Source organism: Hyla sarda, chromosome 1 (genome assembly GCF_029499605.1).
Source record: "Hyla sarda isolate aHylSar1 chromosome 1, aHylSar1.hap1, whole genome shotgun sequence".
NCBI lineage: Eukaryota > Metazoa > Chordata > Amphibia > Anura > Hylidae > Hyla > Hyla sarda.
In genome coordinates, this window is record NC_079189.1 from 7,741,722 (window position 1) to 7,767,048 (window position 25,327).

A 25,327-nucleotide genomic window follows, 5' to 3' on the forward strand; every position below is an offset into this window, starting at 1 on the left:
AAGTTACGCACAAGAATTCTGTAGCTTTCTTTATCCTGTCAGATAATTTTTTCTTATTATTACTATGCTGAGAAATAAAACTCTGTTAAATTTAGAGAATATACAAAACTGGTAAGGGACCTCCTCTCCATAGATCATAGAGAAGATCTGAGGGGGCACTATCCCACGTTACTACCTGTACTGCATCATGTGATCATAGAGAATAGCAACGGGGGGGGGGAGCAATTTACTACCTGTACAGCATCAAGTGATCATAGAGAAGATCTCAGGGGGGCACTATCCCACGTTAATACCCGTACAGCATCATGTGATCATAGAGAAGATCTGCGGGGGGGGGGGCAATATCCCACAACACCCCCTGTACGGCATCATGTGATCATAGAGAACCTCTCAGGAGGGCACTATCCCACATTACTACCCATACGGCATCATGTGATCATAGAGAAGATCTCAGGGAGGCAATATCCCACCTTACTACCCGTACAGCCTCATGTGATCATAGAGAAGATCTCAGAGGGGAAGTATCCCACGTTACTACTGGTACGGCATCATGTAATCATAGAGAAGATCTGAGGGGGCACTATCCCACGTGACTACCCGTACAGCATCATGGAATCATAGAGAAGATCTCAGGGGGGCACTATCCCACGTTGTTACCCGTACAGCATCATGTGATCATAGAGAAGATCTGCGGGGGGGCACTATCCCACATTACTACCCATACGGCATCATGTGATCATAGAGAAGATCTCAAGGGGGCACTATCCCACATTACTACCCATACGGCATCATGTGATCATAGAGAAGATCTCAAGGGGGCACTATCCCACGTTACTACCCGTACGGCATCATGTGATTATAGAGAAGATCTCAGGGGGGCATTATCCCACGTTACTACCTGTAGGGCATCATGTAATTATAGGGAAGCTCTCAGGGGGGCAATATCCCACATTACTACCCATACGGCATCATGTGATCATAGAGAAGATCTCAGGGAAGCACTATCCCACATTACTACCCGTACGGCATCATGTGATCATAGAGAAGATCTGAGGGGGGCACTATCCCACGTTACTATCCGTACAGCATCATGTGATCATAGAGAAGATCTGAGGGGGGCACTATCCCACGTTACTATCCGTACAGCATCATGTGATCATAGAGAAGATCTGAGGGGGGCACTATCCCACGTTACTACCCCTATGGCATCATGTAATCATAGAGAAGATCTCAGGGGAGCACTATCCCACGTTACTACCCATACGGCATCATGTAATTTCCTTTGCATGTTCATAAGAGGTGACGTGCTGAAGAGCCAAGACCGGGAATTCTATGGGTACCTGAAGGAGCCCATCAGACCTGACATTATCAATGTTCTTCATGATGGTTTTCCCTATAGACTTTATCCTCCTACGAGATGATAAACTTCTATGAATCCCTCCAATGGAAAGGAATTGTCTTCTTCCATGGTATCCTCTGATGGATAAAGCTTTGATTTCCTTGAGATTGTTCTGCATTGTTTCTACAGGTGGATCTGTCTGCACCTCTCTTGGTCACCATTTATCTCTGTTTCTCTCTGACCACAGGAGCTTTTATTAGAACAGGAAATTCCATAGCTCTGACTGCACATTATTATGGGGTGTCAAGCGATTCCACCACCACCATTACCACCACCACAACAACAACAGGTCAGAGACAGGAGACCAGAGCTAAACATCTGAGAAATTCTCATATTCCACAAAACTGCAGGAAAACCTCGAATCTAATGTTACTCAGTAAGAACTTATATAACAGTCACGTTTCCTCTTACATTACAAAATACTAGGTGGACGGGGGTTTTCTATGTTATCATTAGGAGCTCGGGTCATTGTAGAGAAAAACATTAAACACAAGTATCAGCCATAGACACGTGAGCTCATCCAGACAACATGTATGTTTGACCAGTTTTGTCCACAATCTCTACAGGTTCTCTCACTGAATGTCCCTCTTATAAAAGTCGTGTAGAGTGTAAAATGTAGAAACTAGATTCTAAGGGGTCGAGAAGAGAGTTAGTGGTGGGACAGTGGATTAGGGGAGAGTAGACCAAGCGCTCTAGGAGTCTACAGAGGGGAAAACTGGTGAGAATGCCACCTATGAGTGATATAATGGGCATAAATAGTGCTGCTCCTCATGTACCCACCCTGAGAAGTCACCTGCTCTTGTAACTTACAGAAGGGTAAGTGAAGCACCCGTCTCCAGATGGTTCACATAATGTTCTCCAAGATGGTGGATCTTATTAGGACCTGCAGAAAATAGACAGTGATATATCAGCTGCCTATAATGGCAGAACCAGGAGAACAGAACATCTTCCCAAGGTCTGCGGGGCCATGTGGAGACGGGGAATGAGTGTCCCACAGAAGATTCTATCAATAAGGTCAAAAACTGTCCATAAATTGTATTCAATAGAAGGTGACGGCCAGAACGTTCTACAGAAGATGAGAAAAAATAACATTTCTGTAAAAAGGAAATCAAATGTGACGTCAACAAGATATGGGAAATCCTAAAGGTTTCGCACAAGAATTCTATAGTTTTCTTTATCCTGTCAGATTATTTGTTCTTCTTATTACTATGTTGAGATAGAAAACTGTGTTAAATTTACAGAATATACATAACTGGTAAGGGACCTCCTCTCCATAGATCATAGAGAAGATCTGAGGGGGGCACTAACCAACGTTACTACCTGTACTGCATCATGTGATCATAGAGAAGATCTGAGGGGGTACTATTCCACGTTAGTACCCGTACAGCATCATGTGATCATAGAGAAGATCTGCAGGGGGCAAAATCCCACAACACCACCTATATGGCATCATGTGATCATAGAGAAGATCTGCGGGGGGCAATATCCCACATTACTACCCGTACAGCATCATGTGATCATAGAGAAGATCTGAGGGGGGCATTATCCCACGTTACTACCCGTACAGCATCATGTGATCATAGAGAAGATCTGCAGGGGGCAAAATCCCACAACACCACCTATATGGCATCATGTGATCATAGAGAAGATCTCAGTGGGGCACCATTCCACGTTAGTACCCTTACAGCATCATGTGATCATAGAGAAGATCTCAGGGGGGCACTATTCCACGTTAGTACCCGTACAGCATCATGTGATCATAGAGAATATCTGAGGGGGGCACTATCCCATGTTACTGTAACTATCTATCTGCTGTAGTTTGTATTATAGCACATTTAGACACGTGCACAGATAAACACATTGCACACTCACTATTATTTTCACATACACATAACTGTTACACATATAATCACATATATACACATTATACTCATTTCGCACATTTTGAGCACAATTAGGTTGTGTATATAGATTTTTTCTTCTGGTACATACATTCATCTTGTTGTTGCAAGACATGCAACTTTCTTGTCAATTTCTTTATGTAATGAATTTTTTCACTAATTACATCACGCATCCTCTTTTTTATTACTCATCATTTATTATTATCCATTTTTTACTTATATATATATATTATATTATTTAATCATTATTTATTATGAAATGTGTACCGATCCATTACTCATTATATCTGTTTGATATTTTATGAAATTGTATATATATTTAAGCATGCTGCACTACTCTCTCTTTATTACCTTTATCCCCCTGTAATCACTTCACGCTATCCCACAATTCTCCATTCTTCACATACCTCCCTTTTTGCATCCTCTATATGACTCTACGGTCTTATCTAATGATTAAATGCTATAACCGCATTGGATATCCATGTACATGTATTCTTACGTTCAATAGAGGGCGCCCTATATATGTACTTAATACTATACTACTTTTGCCCAATAGATGGCGTTGTTTACTATAGCGTTCCCTCTATGCGCATTTCTCGGAGGATGCGAGTCACGTGACCGCCGTTGCTTAGCATGACGGCCGCGTGTTCGCATCACCGGACATGACGCTGCGCTTGGACATTCTGAGACCGGGGTGTTCTCTCTCCTCGGCTGCTTCCGTGTTCTGCGATCAGCTGATCCCGACGCTATTCGACGGAGGGTCACGTGCGCGCACTCCCGGACGCAGATTGATGACAGGCTCACCGCGCTCCCCACGGCAGGAACAACCAGGTGCTCATAAATATCCACCACCCCCATATACTAACCACTCCCAGAAGAAGGACATAGTTCCGATACGAACGTAGGGGTGGACGTCTCTGCATCACGCTTTTTGCTCTTACATGTGGGTATAAGTGTTTGCTGCTTTATTGCTTTGTATATTCTTGGGCACTTTGCCATTTAACTGTTGTACATGCACTTTATTGAGATATAGCACCTTTGTGAACCCTTATGCTGCTACATACCTATCCATACCACACTGTGGGAGGGCTCTTATATTTATAACATTATACCAATGTGATCCATAAGATGTCCTTTTTTCAGATGCTTTTCCTATTTTAAACGTTATTTTTAACCAATAACATTTGTTACATTATACCATGTCTGCTTCAGCTATTGTTGTGTAGGTTTTGCCTCATGTGATCATAGAGAAGATCTCCGGGGGGCAATATCCCACAACACCAGCTGTACGGAATCATGTGATCACACAGAAGATCTCCGGGGGACACTATCCCACAACACCAGCTGTACGGAATCATGTGATCACACAGAAGATCTCAGGGGGGCATTATTCCATGTTACTACCTGTACGGCATCATGTGATCACAGAGAAGATCTGAGGGGGGCACTATCCCACAACACCAGCTGTACGGCATCATGTGATCATACAGAATATCTCAGGGGGGCACTATTCCATGTTACTACCCGTACAGCATTAAAGATCTTAGGGGGGCACTATCCCACGTTACTACCTGTACGGCATCATGTGATCACAGAGAAGATCTGAGGGGGGTACAATCCCACGTTACTACCCGTACAGCATCATGTGATCATAGAAAAGATCTCAGGGGGGTACTATTTCACATTACTACCCGTACAGCATCATGTGATCATAGAAAAGATCTCAGGGGGGTACTATCCCACGTTACTACCCGTACGGCATCATGTGATCACAGAGAAGATCTGAGGGGGGGCACTATTCCACGTTACTACAAGTACGGCGTCATGTAATCATAGAGAAGATCTCAGGGGGGGCACTATTCCACGTTACTACCTGTACTGCCTCATGTGATCATAGAGAAGATCTGTGGGGGGCCCTATCCCACGTTACTTCCCATACGGAATAATGTGATCATAGAGAACATCTGTGGGGGGGGGGGCACTATAACATATTACCACCTGTACGGCATCATGTGATCATAGAGAACATCTGAGGGGGCACTATCCCACGTTACTACCTGTACAGCATCATGTAATCATAGAGAAGATCTCAGGGGGGCACTATTCCACGTTAGTACCTGTACAGCATCATGTAATCATAGAGAAGATCTCAGGGGGGCACTATTCCACGTTAATACCTGTACGGCATCATGTGATTATAGAGAAGATCTGAGGGGGGCACTATCCCATTGTTCTGTCCCCGCATGAAGGCAAGTGAAGGTGTAACTGATAGTGCCTGTGACTTTCCTACCTTCGTATCCAAGCAGTGGAGCAGACCGGACCGTCAGAAGCTCAGGTTAGATGGAGACATGTAGACACAGTGATTTGAATGAATATTCGTTTACTTGACCCAAGTACAGTGATAAGCAGTGATATTATACTGTAATGGTAATAGTGATATAATACTGTAATGGTAATAGTGATATAATACTGTAATGGTAATAGTGATATAATACTGTAATGGTAATAGTGATATAATACTGTAATGGTTATAGTGATATAATACTGTAATGGTTATAGTGATAAAATACTGTAATGGTAATAATGATATAATACTGTAATGGTAATAGTGATATAATACTGTAATGGTAATAGTGATATAATACTGTAATGGTAATAGTGATATAATACTGTAATGGTTATAGTGATATAATACTGTAATGGTAATAGTGGTATAATACTGTAATGGTAATAGTGATATAATACTGTAATGGTAATAATTATATAATACTGTAATGGTAATAGTGATATAATACTGTAATGGTAATAGTGATATAATACTGTAATGGTAATAGAGATATAATACTGTAATGGTAATAGAGATATAATACTGTAATGGTAATAGTGATATAATACTGTAATGGTAACAGTGATATAATACTGTAATGGTTATAGTGATATAATACTGTAATGGTAATAGTGGTATAATACTGTAATGGTAATAGTGATATAATACTGTAATGGTAATTATATAATACTGTAATGGTAATAGTGATATAATACTGTAATGGTAATAGTGATATAATACTGTAATGGTAATAATGATATAATACTGTAATGGTAATAGTGATATAATACTGTAATGGTAATAGAGATATAATACTGTAATGGTAATAATGATATAATACTGTAATGGTAATAGTGATATAATACTGTAATGGTAATAATGATATAATACTGTAATGGTAATAGTGATATAATACTGTAATGGTAATAGTGATATAATACTGTAATGGTAATAATGATATAATACTGTAATGGTAATAGTGATATAATACTGTAATGGTAATAGTGATATAATACTGTAATGGTAATAATGATATAATACTTTAATGGTAATAGTGATATAATACTGTAATGGTTATAGTGATATAATACTGTAATGGTAATAGAGATATAATACTGTAATGGTAATAGTGATATAATACTGTAATGGTAATAGTGATATAATACTGTAATGGTAATAGTGATATAATACTGTAATGGTAATAGAGATATAATACTGTAATGGTAATAGTGATATAATACTGTAATGGTAATAGAGATATAATACTGTAATGGTAATAGTGATATAATACTGTAATGGTAATAGTGATATAATACTGTAATGGTAACAGTGATATAATACTGTAATGGTAATAGTGGTATAATACTGTAATGGTAATAGTGGTATAATACTGTAATGGTAATAGTGATATAATACTGTAATGGTAATAGTGATATAATACTGTAATGGTAATAGTGATATAATACTGTAATGGTAATAATGATATAATACTGTAATGGTAATAGTGATATAATACTGTAATGGTAATAGAGATATAATACTGTAATGGTAATAGAGATATAATACTGTAATGGTAATAGTGATATAATACTGTAATGGTAACAGTGATATAATACTGTAATGGTAACAGTGATATAATACTGTAATGGTTATAGTGATATAATACTGTAATGGTAATAGAGATATAATACTGTAATGGTAACAGTGATATAATACTGTAATGGTAACAATGATATAATACTGTAATGGTAACAGTGATATAATACTGTAATGGTAACAGTGATATAATACTGTAATGGTAACAGTGATATAATACTGTAATGGTAACAATGATATAATACTGTAATGGTAACAGTGATATAATACTGTAATGGTAATAGTGGTATAATACTGTAATGGTAATAGTGATATAATACTGTAATGGTAATAATGATATAATACTGTAATGGTAATAGTGATATAATACTGTAATGGTAATAATGATATAATACTGTAATGGTAATAGTGATATAATACTGTAATGGTAATAATGATATAATACTGTAATGGTAACAGTGGTATAATACTGTAATGGTAATAGTGGTATAATACTGTAATGGTAATAGTGATATAATACTGTAATGGTAATAATGATATAATACTGTAATGGTAACAGTGATATAATACTGTAATGGTAACAGTGATATAATACTGTAATGGTAACAGTGATATAATACTGTAATGGTAATAGTGATATAATACTGTAATGGTAATAGTGATATAATACTGTAATGGTAATAGTGATATAATACTGTAATGGTAATAATGATATAATACTGTAATGGTAATAGAGATATAATACTGTAATGGTAATAATGATATAATACTGTAATGGTAATAGAGATATAATACTGTAATGGTAATAGTGATATAATACTGTAATGGTAATAGTGATATAATACTGTAATGGTAATAGTGATATAATACTGTAATGGTAATAATTATATAATACTGTGATGGTAACAGTGATATAATACTGTAATGGTAACAGTGATATAATACTGTAATGGTAACAGTGGTATAATACTGTAATGGTTATAGTGATATAATACTGTAACAGTAATAGTGATATAATACTGTAACGGTAATAGTGATATTATACTGTAACGGTAATAGTGATATAATACTGTAATGGTAATAATGATATAATACTGTAATGGTAATAGAGATATAATACTGTAATGGTAATAGTGATATAATACTGTAATGGTAATAGAGATATAATACTGTAATGGTAATAGTGATATAATACTGTAATGGTAATAATGATATAATACTGTAATGGTAATAGAGATATAATACTGTAATGGTAATAGTGATATAATACTGTAATGGTAATAGAGATATAATACTGTAATGGTAATAGTGATATAATACTGTAATGGTAATAGAGATATAATACTGTAATGGTAATAGAGATATAATACTGTAATGGTAATAATGATATAATACTGTAATGGTAATAGTGATATAATACTGTAATGGTAATAGTGATATAATACTGTAATGGTAATAGTGATATTATACTGTAATGGTAATAGTGATATAATACTGTAATGGTAATAGAGATATAATACTGTAATGGTAATAGTGGTATAATACTGTAATGGTAATAGAGATATAATACTGTAATGGTAATAGTGATATAATACTGTAATGGTAACAGTGATATAATACTGTAATGGTAATAGTGGTATAATATTGTAATGGTAATAGTGATATAATACTGTAATGGTAATAGTGATATAATACTGTAATGGTAATAGTGGTATAATACTGTAATGGTAATAGTGATATTATAATGTAATGGTAATAGTGATATAATACTGTAATGGTAATAGTGATATAATACTGTAATGGTTATAGTGATATAATACTGTAATGGTAATAGTGATATAATACTGTAATGGTAATAGTGATATAATACTGTAATGGTAATAGAGATATAATACTGTAATGGTAATAGTGATATAATACTGTAATGGTAACAGTGATATAATACTGTAATGGTAACAGTGGTATAATACTGTAATGGTAATAGTGATATAATAATGTAATGGTAATAGTGATATAATACTGTAATGGTAATAGTGATATAATACTGTAATGGTAATAGTGATATAATACTGTAATGGTAATAGTGATATAATACTGTAATGGTAATAATGATATAATACTGTAATGGTAATAGTGATATAATACTGTAATGGTAATAGAGATATAATACTGTAATGGTAATAGTGATATAATACTGTAATGGTAATAGTGATATAATACTGTAATGGTAATAATGATATAATACTGTAATGGTAATAGTGATATAATACTGTAATGGTAATAGAGATATAATACTGTAATGGTAATAGTGATATAATACTGTAATGGTAACAGTGGTATAATACTGTAATGGTAACAGTGGTATAATACTGTAATGGTAAAAGTGGTATAATACTGTAATGGTAATAGAGATATAATACTGTAATGGTAACAGTGATATAATACTGTAATGGTAACAGTGATATAATACTGTAATGGTAACAGTGATATAATACTGTAATGGTAACAGTGATATTATACTGTAATGGTAATAGTGATATAATACTGTAATGGTAATAGTGATATAATACTGTAATGGTAATAGTGATATAATACTGTAATGGTAATAGAGATATAATACTGTAATGGTAGTAGTGATATAATAATGTAATGGTTATAGTGATATAATACTGTAATGGTAATAGAGATATAATACTGTAATGGTAATAGTGATATAATACTGTAATGGTAATAGTGATATAATACTGTAATGGTAATAGAGATATAATACTGTAATGGTAATAATTATATAATACTGTAATGGTAATAGTGATATAATACTGTAATGGTAATAATGATATAATACTTTAATGGTAATAGTGATATAATACTGTAATGGTAATAGTGATATAATACTGTAATGGTAATAGTGATATAATACTGTAATGGTAATAGAGATATAATACTGTAATGGTAATAGTGATATAATACTGTAATGGTAATAGTGATATAATACTGTAATGGTAATAGTGGTATAATACTGTAATGGTATTAGTGATATAATACTGTAATGGTAATAGAGATATAATACTGTAATGGTATTAGTGATATAATACTGTAATGGTTATAGTGATATAATACTGTAATGGTAATAGAGATATAATACTGTAATGGTAATAGTGATATAATACTGTAATGGTAATAGAGATATAATACTGTAATGGTATTAGTGATATAATAATGTAATGGTAATAGTGATATAATACTGTAATGGTAATAGTGATATAATACTGTAATGGTAATAATGATACAATTCTGTAATGGTAATAGTGATATAATACTGTAATGGTAATAGTGATATAATACTGTAATGGTTATAGTGATATAATACTGTAATGGTATTAATGATATAATACTGTAATGGTAATAGAGATATAATACTGTAATGGTAATAGGGATATAATACTGTAATGGTAATAGTGATATAATACTGTAATGGTAATAGTGATATAATAATGTAATGGTAATAGTGATATAATACTGTAATGGTAATAGTGATATAATACTGTAATGGTAATAGTGATATAATACTGTAATGGTAATAATGATATAATACTGTAATGGTAATAGTGATATAATACTGTAATGGTAATAGTGATATAATAATGTAATGGTAATAGTGATATAATACTGTAATGGTAATAGGGATATTATACTGTAATGGTAATAGTGATATAATACTGTAATGGTTATAGGGATATAATACTGTAATGGTAATAGTGATATAATAATGTAATGATAATAGTGATATAATAATGTAATGGTAATAGTGATATTATACTGTAATGGTAATAGTGATATAATACTGTAATGGTTATAGGGATATAATACTGTAATGGTAATAATGATATAATACTGTAATGGTAATAGTGATATAATACTGTAATGGTAATAGTGATATAATACTGTAATGGTAATAGTGATATAATACTGTAATGGTAATAGAGATATAATACTGTAATGGTAATAGTGATATAATACTGTAATGGTAATAGTGATATAACACTGTAATGGTAATAGTGATATAATACTGTAATGGTAATAGTGATATAATACTGTAATGGTAATAGTGATATAATACTGTAATGGTTATAGTGATATAATACTGTAATGGTAATAGTGATATAATACTGTAATGGTAATAGTGATATAATACTGTAATGGTTATAGTGATATAATACTGTAATGGTAATAGTGATATAATACTGTAATGGTAATAGTGATATAATAATGTAATGGTAATAGTGATATAATACTGTAATGGTAATAGTGATATAATACTGTAATGGTAATAATTATATAATACTGTAATGGTAATAGTGATATAATACTGTAATGGTAATAGTGATATAATAATGTAATGGTAATAGTGATATAATACTGTAATGGTAATAGTGATATTATACTGTAATGGTAATAGTGATATAATACTGTAATGGTAATAATTATATAATACTGTAATGGTAATAGTGATATAATACTGTAATGGTAATAGGGATATAATAATGTAATGGTAATAGTGATATAATACTGTAATGGTAATAATGATATTATACTGTAATGGTAATAGTGATATAATACTGTAATGGTAATAATTATATAATACTGTAATGGTAATAGTGATATAATACTGTAATGGTAATAGTGATATAATAATGTAATGGTAATAGTGATATAATACTGTAATGGTAATAATTATATTATACTGTAATGGTAATAGTGATATTATACTGTAATGGTTATAGGGATATAATACTGTAATGGTAATAATGATATAATACTGTAATGGTAATAGTGATATAATACTGTAATGGTAATAATGATATAATACTGTAATGGTAATTGTGATATAATACTGTAATGGTAATAGTGATATAATACTGTAATGGTAATAGTGATATAATACTGTAATGGTAATAGAGATATAATACTGTAATGGTAATAGTGATATAATACTGTAATGGTAATAGAGATATAATACTGTAATGGTAATAGTGATATAATACTGTAATGGTAATAATTTTATAATACTGTAATGGTAATAGAGATATAATACTGTAATGGTAATAATGATATAATACTGTAATGGTAATAGTGATATAATACTGTAATGGTTATAGGGATATAATACTGTAATGGTAATAGCGATATTATACTGTAATGGTAATAATGATATAATACTGTAATGGTAATTGTGATATAATACTGTAATGGTAATAGAGATATAATACTGTAATGGTAATAGTGATATAATACTGTAATGGTAATAGTGATATAATACTGTAATGGTAATAGAGATATAATACTGTAATGGTAATAGTGATATAATACTGTAATGGTAATAGAGATATAATACTGTAATGGTAATAGTGATATAATACTGTAATGGTAATAATTTTATAATACTGTAATGGTAATAGAGATATAATACTGTAATGGTAATAATGATATAATACTGTAATGGTAATAGTGATATAATACTGTAATGGTAATAGTGGTATAATACTGTAATGGTAATAGTGGTATAATACTGTAATGGTAATAGGGATATAATACTGTAATGGTAATAGTGATATAATACTGTAATGGTAATAGTGATATAATACTGTAATGGTAATAGTGATATAATACTGTAATGGTAATAATGATACAATACTGTAATGGTAATAGTGATACAATACTGTAATGGTAATAGTGATACAATACTGTAATGGTAATAGTGATATAATACTGTAATGGTAATAGTGGTATAATACTGTAATGGTAATAGTGGTATAATACTGTAATGGTAATAGGGATATAATACTGTAATGGTAATAGTGATATAATACTGTAATGGTAATAGTGATATAATACTGTAATGGTAATAGTGATATAATACTGTAATGGTAATAATGATACAATACTGTAATGGTAATAGTGATACAATACTGTAATGGTAATAGTGATACAATACTGTAATGGTAATAGTGATATAATACTGTAATGGTAATAGTGGTATAATACTGTAATGGTAATAGTGATATAATACTGTAATGGTAATAGTGATATAATACTGTAATGGTAATAGTGATATAATACTGTAATGGTAATAGTGATATAATACTGTAATGGTAATAGTGATATAATACTGTAATGGTAATAGTGGTATAATACTGTAATGGTAATAGTGATATAATACTGTAATGGTAATAGTGACATAATACTGTAATGGTAATAGTGATATAATACTGTAATGGTAATAGTGATATAATACTGTAATGGTAATAATTATATAATACTGTAATGGTAATAGTGATATAATACTGTAATGGTAATAATGATATAATACTGTAATGGTAATAGTGATATAATACTGTAATGGTAATAGGGATATAATACTGTAATGGTAATAGTGATATAATACTGTAATGGTAATAGTGATACAATACTGTAATGGTAATAGTGATACAATACTGTAATGGTAATAGTGATACAATACTGTAATGGTAATAGTGGTACAATACTGTAATGGTAATAGTGGTATAATACTGTAATGGTAATAGTGGTATAATACTGTAATGGTAATAGATATATAATACTGTAATGGTAATAGTGATATAATACTGTAATGGTAATAGTGATATCATACTGTAATGGTAATAGTGATATAATACTGTAATGGTAATAGTGATATAATACTGTAATGGTAATAGTGATATAATACTGTAATGGTAATAGTGGTATAATACTGTAATGGTAATAGTGGTATAATACTGTAATGGTAATAGTGATATAATACTGTAATGGTAATAGTGATATAATACTGTAATGGTAATAGTGATATAATACTGTAATGGTAATAGTGATATAATACTGTAATGGTAATAGTGATATAATACTGTAATGGTAATAGTGGTATAATACTGTAATGGTAATAGTGGTATAATACTGTAATGGTAATAGAGATATAATACTGTAATGGTAATAGTGATATAATACTGTAATGGTAATAGTGATATAATACTGTAATGGTAATAGTGATATAATACTGTAATGGTAATAGTGGTATTGATGCTGTCCTTTTGGAGTCTTTCCTGAGGCTACTGCTGGCCAAAAACCGACGCCTACATAAGCCCAGAGAGATGAATGTCCAGTCACACAGCTTAGAAGACCAAAACTAAAATGGCTGCAGGAAGTGACAAGGATCCAGGCTGCCTAAGACCACGCCCAGCAGAAAAAACTTTAATAACAAATAACAAGAGCAGAGGCATGCAGCATACAAGTTCATGGACTTTTTACCTTATCTAAATGACCTTAGTTCCTCCAACCCGTAGTTAGAGTTTTCGCAGTACTGTTCATTAGTTTTATCCACTTTTTTTTATATTTTTCTACTGTATTTCGGTTACTGTAACCCTTTGTTATCTATTGTGTTGCATAGGGCTGCAGCACTATGCAACACATTAGATAACAAAGGGTTACATTATCTGAAATACACTAGGAAGATGTTTGGATAAAACTTTCACTAAGGGTTGGACGAACTGACATCACTGAGATAATGCAAATCATTTTGCTTTTGTACAAAATTTTTAAAGCTGACGGGTTTCATAGGCTCATCGCCTTCTTCATCAGGCTGGTTGATGAATTCATGCTTAAATAGGCACTGGCCCCATTAATTTCAATGGCCTGAGCGTAGTCAGACGAGTTTTGTCTGGGACTAAAAACAGCTGCACCCCCAATCCTACGTCAAACCCCAAATATGTTAAGAATATGACCCGACCATTGTCACTAACTGCACTCAGGCCATGCCTGGATACCTCTTCATGCCATTTTGAAAGTTTTCTGATGTATCCGTGCCTCTGAGGCACAAATCAGGGTGTGAACGAGGCCTTACAAAGGGTGTACACCATGTGACCCTTTAACTATTTTCACTATGATGTAACCTTCTCAGTCTGTGTTGATGCTTCACATTTTTTGCTTTCTCATTTCCTGTTTGTCTGTCTGCGTGTATATCCTCTCTGTACACAGCGCCCCCGTGTGGACCTTCCAGATCACCAGGAATATCTTGTTTTATTAAGAACTCTGACACAAAAATGTTATTATTAAAATTTTATTTTATTGTATTTTATGAGAGACATCAGGGAACACTCACCGGCATCATCATACAGCTCTGCAAGGAAATTTTAAGAAATCATAGGGTTAAAAATATATATGTAACTTCTGAGCGCCATCTTAGTGTCGCCTGTCAGGATCCTGCAAGATACAATGAGAGAGTCAAAAACAAAGATACACAATATCACTGTCACAAACAAAGATACAAATAATAACTATACACCAAATCCACAGCCCTTAGGAACATAGAGGAGAGGAGAAAACAAAGATTACCGAGTAACAATTGGTAACCAGGGATACCAAATATCTACAATGGTGACCAAGAAGGGTACAAGATGTAGAATCCATACAGAGTACACCACAAATAAAATCAATAAACTCCTATACCAACAAGTGTCCTGACGTGTTTCCCCTGGGTGGAGCCAGGATCATCAGGGGACTAAACCGAGGTCAGAAAGCACAACAGAAAAACAAGTAAAAGACACATATAAAGTTGTAATGTACCTCATATAGAACTCATATATATATATAACTATAAAATAGGAAAATAAAAATAAAAACAAATAAAAACATAAAGAGGCCCTGACTGTACAGAGTAGTCATAAAGCAGAAAAACATTCTTTAAAAAGTAAATGTGAAACTGGAAAGTTTCAGGACTTTGACTTCAGGAGGGTGGGGTAAAGGCGGTGGGGTGATTTTGTTGCCTGGTGACCAAAAGCAAAACATTGATATACAGGAAATTTAAAAAAAATTCACATGATACATAGGAGTTTCCTAAGAGCCAATAACCTTTAGGAAGTCACATGATTCCCTTGGGAGGATCCATCATTTTGACACTGGGAATTCCATTGGAGTGCACGCTCTGCTAGTTTCCCACCATGGAGCCCACCATGCTTCTTCCCCTATTGGTATTCTTTACCTGTGGAGCAGTAGGTGAGAACCACGTTATATATAGTCCTGGATGTTTTCGGTACTACCTATATATATGATGTGGGTTGGGTGTGGGTGAGCCCGTGCCGGTCCCTTGTTCACACCATCGTGCTGCGACCGTCATGGGGAAACCTGTGGTCACCAGGGAAGATTATACGAGTATATAGAATCGTGTAATGTAGTTATTGTATTGTGCTATTATAGGTTACTGTACGGTAGTACTATAATGTATACATGCCTATTGTATGTGGGCTGGGTGGAGTCCCGGGGCAATTTGTTTTATTTTGTATTAACTGTGTATATATATGGAACCTCTCTACAGTATACAAGCCTCATCTAAAGTGCAAAAGATTTTTTTTATTTTTGTATAAATGTGTCTTGTATATCAGGGTATTTATTAGGGTACGGCCATGGGGACGATAACTACCCCATCTCAATTTAACTCAGTATCAGCAAATAGTTATTAGGGTTGGCAAAAAAAAACAACCCAAATGACAAGAGTATGTAGGGCTGTAGTGATAATCTTCTGGTGCTATATAAATAAAAGATAATAATAATGTAAATAATCTACAGTTATTGTTGTACAGTGATCCCTCAACTTACAATGGCCTCAACATACAATAGTTTCAACATACAATGGTCTTTTCTGGACCAGTGTAACTTGAAACCAGGCTCAACATACAATGTACAGACAATGTCCAGATCTGCAAAACATGTCAATGGCTGGAAGAACTGACCAATCAGAATGGATATTTCACTGGTAAAACCCCCTGTATTCCTAAAGTGCATGTACTGACTGGCTGTCTGGTAGCGCCCTCTACAGTACAGGGAGGTATTACATGTTCTCTACTATTTACCTGTGCCAGGGTTAGCTGCTCCTTTGGGCATCAGTTGGGGCCGGCTCCATTTTCCTTTTTTTAGGACACTGCGTGTACCGTACAGGACCCTGAAAAAGCTTCTGTCCTCTACATAGACCAGTGTTTCCCAACGAGGGTGCCTCCAGCTGTTGCAAAACTATAACTCCCAGCATGCCCGGACAGCCTTTGGCTGTCCGGGCATGCTGGGAGTTGTAGTTTTGCAACAGCTGGAGACACCCTGGTTGGGAAACACTGACATAGACAGTGATGACAGCTCCCAGCAGATCTTTCTTACTTTTATATATAATGATTTGCTTTATCTCTATTACTTATCTACTTATTTATCTTTAATCCTCACTTTTTCCTATTATTGGATGACATTTTGGGGCTTCAGAACCAATTACCAGGTTTCCATAGAGTTATGGTCTCAACATACAATGGTTTCAACATACAATGGTCGTCCCAGAACCAATTAAAGGGGTATTCCAGGAAAAAACGTTTGATATATATATATATATATATATATATATATATATATATATATATCAATCAACTGGCTCCAGAAAGTTAAACAGATTTGTAAATTACTTCTATTGAAAAATCTTAATCCTTTCAGTACTTATGAGCTTCTGAAGTTTAGGTTGTTCTTTTCTGTCTAAGTGCTCTCTGATGACACCTGTTTGGGGAACCGCCCAGTTTAGAAGAGGTTTGCTATGGGGATTTGCTTCTAAACTGGGCGTTTCCCGAGACGTCATCAGAGAGGATTTAGACAGAAAAGAGCAACCTTAACTTCAGAAGCTCATAAGTTCTGAAAGGATTAAGATTTTTTAATAGAAGTCATTTACAATTCTGTCTAACTTTCTGGAGCCAGTTGATATATATATATATATATATATATATATATATATATATAAAAAAGTTTTTTTTCCCTGGAATACCCCTTTAATATTGTAACTTGAGGGACCAATGTATAATAAGACTCTGATAGATCCTGTAATATATCTGCACTTTACGGTAGGTAAAACAGAGATCACCCCAACCAACCTGTATTGTTATGCCATATAGATGTATGTGTAGCATATCTATGTGTTTTATATACAGTGTAGGTAAAAGGTAATAAAAACTGTAGGATTTTTCAATCTAAAATTAATTTACCTAATGCTAAAAGTACAACGCATCACTAAAAACAATGAAAGGATTATTTGGATGAACATATAGGGGGTTTACCAGGAGGGTGGGGTAAACGTAACCTGATCTCTGAGATCATTTATAGGAATTTCCTATGACTCCTCTGTTCTCGTAAATGGCGGTTTGGCCTGATAACGCGTCACTGGGACTTTCCCCTTTAGAGGAAATTGGCCTTTACACTCTGATAATCGGATCAGTGGGATCCACCATGGAGACCCCAGAGATCCTATTTCTAGTATTTCTCATCACAAGTACAGCTGCAGGTGAGACCCTCACCCTGTATACAGTCCGGTATGTATGGAATATCGTACACAGTAGGTGTGAGGTCACTGCGCAAAGCTTCGCCTCCTCAATCTGAGGCAAGTGGTGGGGGGAACCCAGAGGGGTAACGTTTGTATTTTAGTTTTGTATGTGATTGTGTTGTCATCTTTTTATGGTAACACGCATAGTTATTGCTGTCATAGTACATAATATGAGGGAGAGGGAGAGGGGTGTCCTATACAAATACCTAAATACAGAAAGGAGGAGACGAGATAAAAAAAGAATAAATACTATGGGGGAATAGTGTTATATAGAGGACATAGTGTTATATAGAGGACATAGTGTTATATAGAGGACATAGTGTTATATAGAGGACATAGTGTTATATAGAGGACACAGTGTTATATAGAGAACATGGTGTTATATAGAGGACATAGTGTTATATATAGAGGACATAGTGTTATATAGAGGACATAGTGTTATATAGAGGACACAGTGTTATATAGAGGACATAGTGTTATATAGAGGACATAGTGTTATATAGAGGACATAGTGTTATATAGAGGACACAGTGTTATATAGAGAACATGGTGTTATATAGAGGACATAGTGTTATATATAGAGGACATAGTGTTATATAGAGGACATAGTGTTATATAGAGGACACAGTGTTATATAGAGAACATGGTGTTATATAGAGGACATAGTGTTATATATAGAGGACATAGTGTTATATATAGAGGACATAGTGTTATATAGAGGACATAGTGTTATATATAGAGGACATAGTGTTATATAGAGGACACAGTGTTATATATAGAGGACATAGTGTTATATATAGAGGGCATAGTGTTATATAGAGGACATAGTGTTATATAGAGGACATAGTGTTATTTAGAGGTATAAAGTGTTATATAGAAGACAAAGTGTTATATAGAGGACATAGTGTTATATATAGAGGACATAGTGTTATATAGAGGACATAGTGTTATTTAGAGGTATAAAGTGTTATATAGAAGACAAAGTGTTATATAGAGGACACAGTGTTATATATAGAGGACATAGTGTTATATATAGAGGACATAGTGTTATATATAGAGGACATAGTGTTATATAGAGGACATAGTGTTATATATAGAGGACATAGTGTTATATAGAGGACACAGTGTTATATATAGAGGACATAGTGTTATATATAGAGGACATAGTGTTATATAGAGGACATAGTGTTATATAGAGGACATAGTGTTATTTAGAGGTATAAAGTGTTATATAGAAGACAAAGTGTTATATAGAGGACATAGTGTTATATATAGAGGACATAGTGTTATATAGAGGACATAGTGTTATTTAGAGATATAAAGTGTTACATAGAAGACAAAGTGTTATATAGAGGGCATAGTGTTATATAGAGGACATAGTGTTATATATAGAGGACACAGTGTTATATAGAGGACGTAGTGTTATATAGAGGATATAGTGTTATATATAGAGGACATAGTGTTATATAGAGGACATAGTGTTATATAGAGGTATAACGTGTTATATAGAAGACAAAGCGTTATATAGAGGACATAGTGTTATATAGAGGACATAGTGTTATATATAGAGGACACAGTGTTATATAGAGGACATAGTGTTATATAGAGGACATAGTGTTATATATAGAGGACATAGTGTTATATAGAGGACATAGTGTTATATAGAGGACATAGTGTTATTTAGAGGTATAAAGTGTTATATAGAAGACAAAGTGTTATATAGAGAGCATAGTTTTATATAGAGGACATAGTGTTATATAGAGGACATTGTGTTATATATAGAGGACATAATGTTATATAGAGGTGATAGCGTTATATAGAGGACATAGTGATATATAGAGGGGGAAGGTTTCTGCAGTAATATCAGGAAGTATTACTTTACTGAGAGAGTAGTGGATGCATGGAATAGCCTTCCTGCAGAAGTGGTCGCTGCAAATACAGTGAAGGAGTTTAAGCATGCATGGGATAAGCTAAGGCTATCCTTCATATAAGATAGGGACAGGCATAAGGATATCCTTCATATAAGATAGGGATAGGTATAAGGCTATCCTTCATATAAGATAGAGATAAGCATAAGGCTATCCTCCATATAAGATAGGGACAGGCATAAGGATATCCTTCATATAAGATAGGGATAGGTATAAGGCTATCCTTCATATAAGATAGAGATAAGCATAAGGCTATCCTCCATATAAGATAGGGATAAGCATAAGGAAGGCTATCCTCCATATAAGATAGGGATAAGCATAAGGATATCCTTCATATAAGATAGGGATAGGTATAAGGATATCCTTTATATAAGATAGGGATAGGTATAAGGATATCCTTCATATAATACGGGGTTAGGTATAAGGCTATCCTTCATATAAGATAGGGATAGGTATAAGGCTATCCTTCATATAAGATAGAGATAGACATAAAGCTATCCTTCATATAAGATAGGGATAAGCATAAGGATATCCTTCATATAAGATAGGGATAGGTATAAGGATATCCTTTATATAAGATAGGGATAGGTATAAGGATATCCTTCATATAATACAGGGATAGGTATAAGGCTATCCTTCATATAAGATAGGGATAGGTATAAGGCTATCCTTCATATAAGATAGTGACAGACATAAAGCTATCCTTCATATAAGATAGGGATAGGCATAAGGCTATCCTTCATATAAGATAGGGATAGGCATAAGGTTATCCTTCATATAAGATAGGGATAGGCATAAGGCTATCCTTCATATAAGATAGGTATAGGCATAAGGCTATCCTCCATATAAGATAGAGATAGGCATAAGGCTATCCTTCATATAAGATAGGGATAGGTATAAGGATATCCTTCATATAAGATAGAGATAGGCATATGGCGATCCTTCAAGTAAGATAGAGATAGGTATAAGGCTATCCTTCATATAATATAGGGATAGATATAAGGCTATCCTTCATATAAGATAGAGATAGGTATAAGGATATCCTTCATATAAGATAGAGATAGGCATATGGCGATCCTTCATGTAAGATAGGGATAGGTATAAGGATATCCTTCATATAAGATAGGGATAGATATAAGGCTATCCTTCATATAAGATAGAGATAGGTATAAGGATATCCTTCATATAAGATAGAGATAGGCATATGGCGATCCTTCATATAAGATAGGGATAGGTATAAGGCTATCCTTCATATAAGATAAGGATAAGCATAAGACTATCCTTCATATAACATAGGGATAGGTATAAGACTATCCTTCATATAACATAGGGATAGGTATAAGGCTATCCTTCATATAACATAGGGATAGGCATAAGGATATCCTTCATATAAGATAGGGATAGGTATAAGGATATCCTTCATATAAGATAGGGATAGATATAAGGCTATCCTTCATATAACATAGGGATAGGTATAAGGATATCCTTCATATAAGATAGGGATAGATATAAGGCTATCCTTCATATAACATAGGGATAGGCATAAGGATATCCTTCATATAAGAGGGGGACAACAACTATTGATAGTATTCCCAATATTGGGCTGAATGGTTCTTATCTGCCGACACATTCTATATGAATCCTCTCTACAGTATAAGAACTTGGCTTAAAGTCCAGCAGTCATGTGTGCAGGTCACATGGACATGCTGAGACCCCAACTGATGAAGAGAACAAGGGTGGAGAAGTGCGCGGTAGCACATGTACCCCCCAACCATCACAGATTCTATAGGAGAACCTAACCCAGGTTTATACCAGGACGACCCCCAACCATCTTATATTCAGGATCTCCACCAAACCCCGTCGTATAAAGACTATCCACCACCCTATACCCAATGTCTCCACCACATGTACAATGTCTCAACTCAAGTATCTCCACCACCCCCCACCCAGTGACTTACCTCATAGTCCAGACAGACACATTGTACCATCCAGTATGACAAACTGATGTTATATGCAGCAGTCCATTATATCATACAAATCCACATGATCTTATGGCCAGTTTTTGGAAGAAATCAGCTCTGTTTTTCAATCCCAGATAAACCCTTTAATGTCTGACTTTTTCTGCCCTCAGGGTCCCATAAGTTGCTTTCTACCTCCAGTCGGATTTTGTATCTTCTAAGATGAATTGTCTGGTTGTTAGTAGATTTTCTGTATAGTTTCTTACCTCACAGGAGCAGCAGAGCTGGAATGTCTGTTGTTCTCTGGGCGTTTCTGAAGAACATTCCAGACGTCAGTTATATATGTGTCCTGTAAACTCTCTCCACGCCCACTGTGTAAAGAGTTAACAAAAAGTGATCATGAAATGTCTGCAACAGGAAAAAACAAGTTCAGACTCTGCCCAACCACAGATCCAAAGTCCTAATCATTCTGAAGCAGCAGCAGGTACAGGCAGTAATAGACATGGGGGGGGGGGGGGGGGGGCACACTGGGGGTCGGGACTAAAGAAAGGGGGGCAATCATAAAACGCTATATACTGCATGTGCCACCAGGATATAATAGTGCCACCTACTGTGCCACCTGGATGTAAGTGTGCCACACACTGTGCCTCCTCAATATAATAGTGCCACACACTGTTCCACCAGGATATAATAGTGCCACACACTTTGCCACCAGGATATAATAATGCCACACACTGTGCCACCAGGATATAATAGTGCCACACACTGTGCCACCAGGATATAATAGTGCCACACACTGTGCCACCAAGATAAAATAGTGCCACACACTGTGCCACCAGGATATAATAGTGCCACACACTGTGCCACCAGGATATAATAGTGCCACACACTGTGCCTCCTCAATATAATAGTGCCACCAGGATATAATAGTGCCACACACTGTGCCACCAGGATATAATAGTGCCACACACTGTGCCACCAGGATATAATAGTGCCACACACTGTGCCACCAGGATATAATAGTGCCACACACTGTGCCACCAAGATAAAATAGTGCCACACACTGTGCCACCAGGATATAATAGTGCCACACACTGTGCCTCCTCAATATAATAGTGCCACACACTGTGCCTCCTCAATATAATAGTGCCACACACTGTGCCACCAGGTTATAATAGTGCCACACACTGTGCCACCAGGATATAATAGTGCCACACACTGTGCCACCAGGATATAATAGTGCCACACACTGTGCCACCAGGATATAATAGTGCCACACACTGTGCCACCAGGATATAATAGTGCCACACACTGTGCCACCAGGATATAATAGTGCCACACACTGTGCCACCAAGATAAAATAGTGCCACACACTGTGCCACCAGGATATAATAGTGCCACACACTGTGCCTCCTCAATATAATAGTGCCACACACTGTGACTCCTCAATATAATAGTGCCACACACTGTGCCACCAGGTTATAATAGTGCCACACACTGTGCCACCAGGATATAATAGTGCCACACACTGTGCCACCAGGATATAATAGTGCCACACACTGTGCTACCAGGATATAATAGTGCCACACACTGTGCCATCAGGATATAATAGTGCCACACACTGTGCTACCAGGATATAATAGTGCCACACACTGTGCTACCAGGATATAATAGTGCCACACACTGTGCCTCCTGGATATAATAGTGCCACACACTGTGCCTCCTGGATATATTAGTGCCACACACTGTGCCCTTCTGGATATAATAGTGGCACACACTGCCTCCTGGATATAACAGTGCCACACACTGTGCCTCCTGGATATAATAGTGCCACACACTGTGCTACCAGGATATAATAGTGCCACACACTGTGCCACCAGGATATAATAGTGCCACGCACTGTGCCACCAGGATATAATAGTGCCACACACTGTGACTCCTGGATATAATAGTGCCACACACTGTGCCTCCTGGATATAATATTGCCACACACTCTGCCACCAGGATATAATAGTGCCACACACTGTGCCTCCTGGATATAACAGTGCCACACATTGTGCCTCCTGGATATAATAGTGCCACACACTGTGCTTCCTGGATATAATAGTGCCCCACACTGTGCCACCAGCATATAATAGTGCCACACACTGTGCCACCAGGATATAATAGTTGCCATACACTGAGCCTCCTGGATATAACAGTGCCACACACTGTGCCTCTTGGATATAATAGTACCACACACTGTGATTCCTGGATATAATAGTGCCCCACACTGTGCCACCAGCATATAATAGTGCCACACACTGTACCACCAGGATATAATAGTTGCCATACACTGTGCCTCCTGAATATAACATTGCCACAGACTGTGCCTCCTGCATATAATAGTCCAACACACTGTGCCACCAGGATATAATAGTGCCACACACTGTGCCTCCTGGATATAATAGTGCCACCTACTGTGCCACCAGGATGTAAGTGTGCCACACACTGTGCCTCCTCAATATAATAGTGCCACACACTGTGCCACGAGGATATAATAGTGCCACACACTGTGCCACCAGGATATAATAGTGCCACACACTGTGCCACCAGGATATAATAGTGCCACACACTGTGCCACCAGGATATAATAGTGCCACACACTGTGCCTCCTCAATATAATAGTGCCACACACTGTGCCTCCTCAATATAATAGTGCCACACACTGTGCCTCCTCAATATAATAGTGCCACACACTGTGCCACCAGGATATAATAGTGCCACACACTGTGCCACCAGGATATAATAGTGCCACACACTGTGCTACCAG

At 35.3% G+C, this 25,327-nt stretch overlaps 1 protein-coding gene and 1 long non-coding RNA gene across 2 annotated transcripts in view; one reads left to right on the forward strand and one right to left on the reverse strand.

Annotated features, from left to right (window-relative positions):
• The first annotated feature begins 5,508 nt into the window (after window positions 1–5,508).
• LOC130296214 (uncharacterized) overlaps window positions 5,509–25,327 on the forward strand; it is a 62,813-nt gene continuing 42,994 nt past the window's right edge. The window contains exon 1 of the mRNA XM_056547567.1: window positions 5,509–5,635. The gene's annotated coding sequence lies outside the window, so the exon portion shown is untranslated. The remainder of the gene's footprint in view (window positions 5,636–25,327) is intronic.
• Window positions 15,341–22,857, reverse strand: LOC130296261 (uncharacterized). The gene is made up of 3 exons (XR_008849171.1): window positions 22,516–22,857; window positions 16,142–16,271; window positions 15,341–15,493 (listed from the first exon to the last, which is right to left on the reverse strand). It is a non-coding gene; the product is annotated as an uncharacterized LOC130296261 (long non-coding RNA).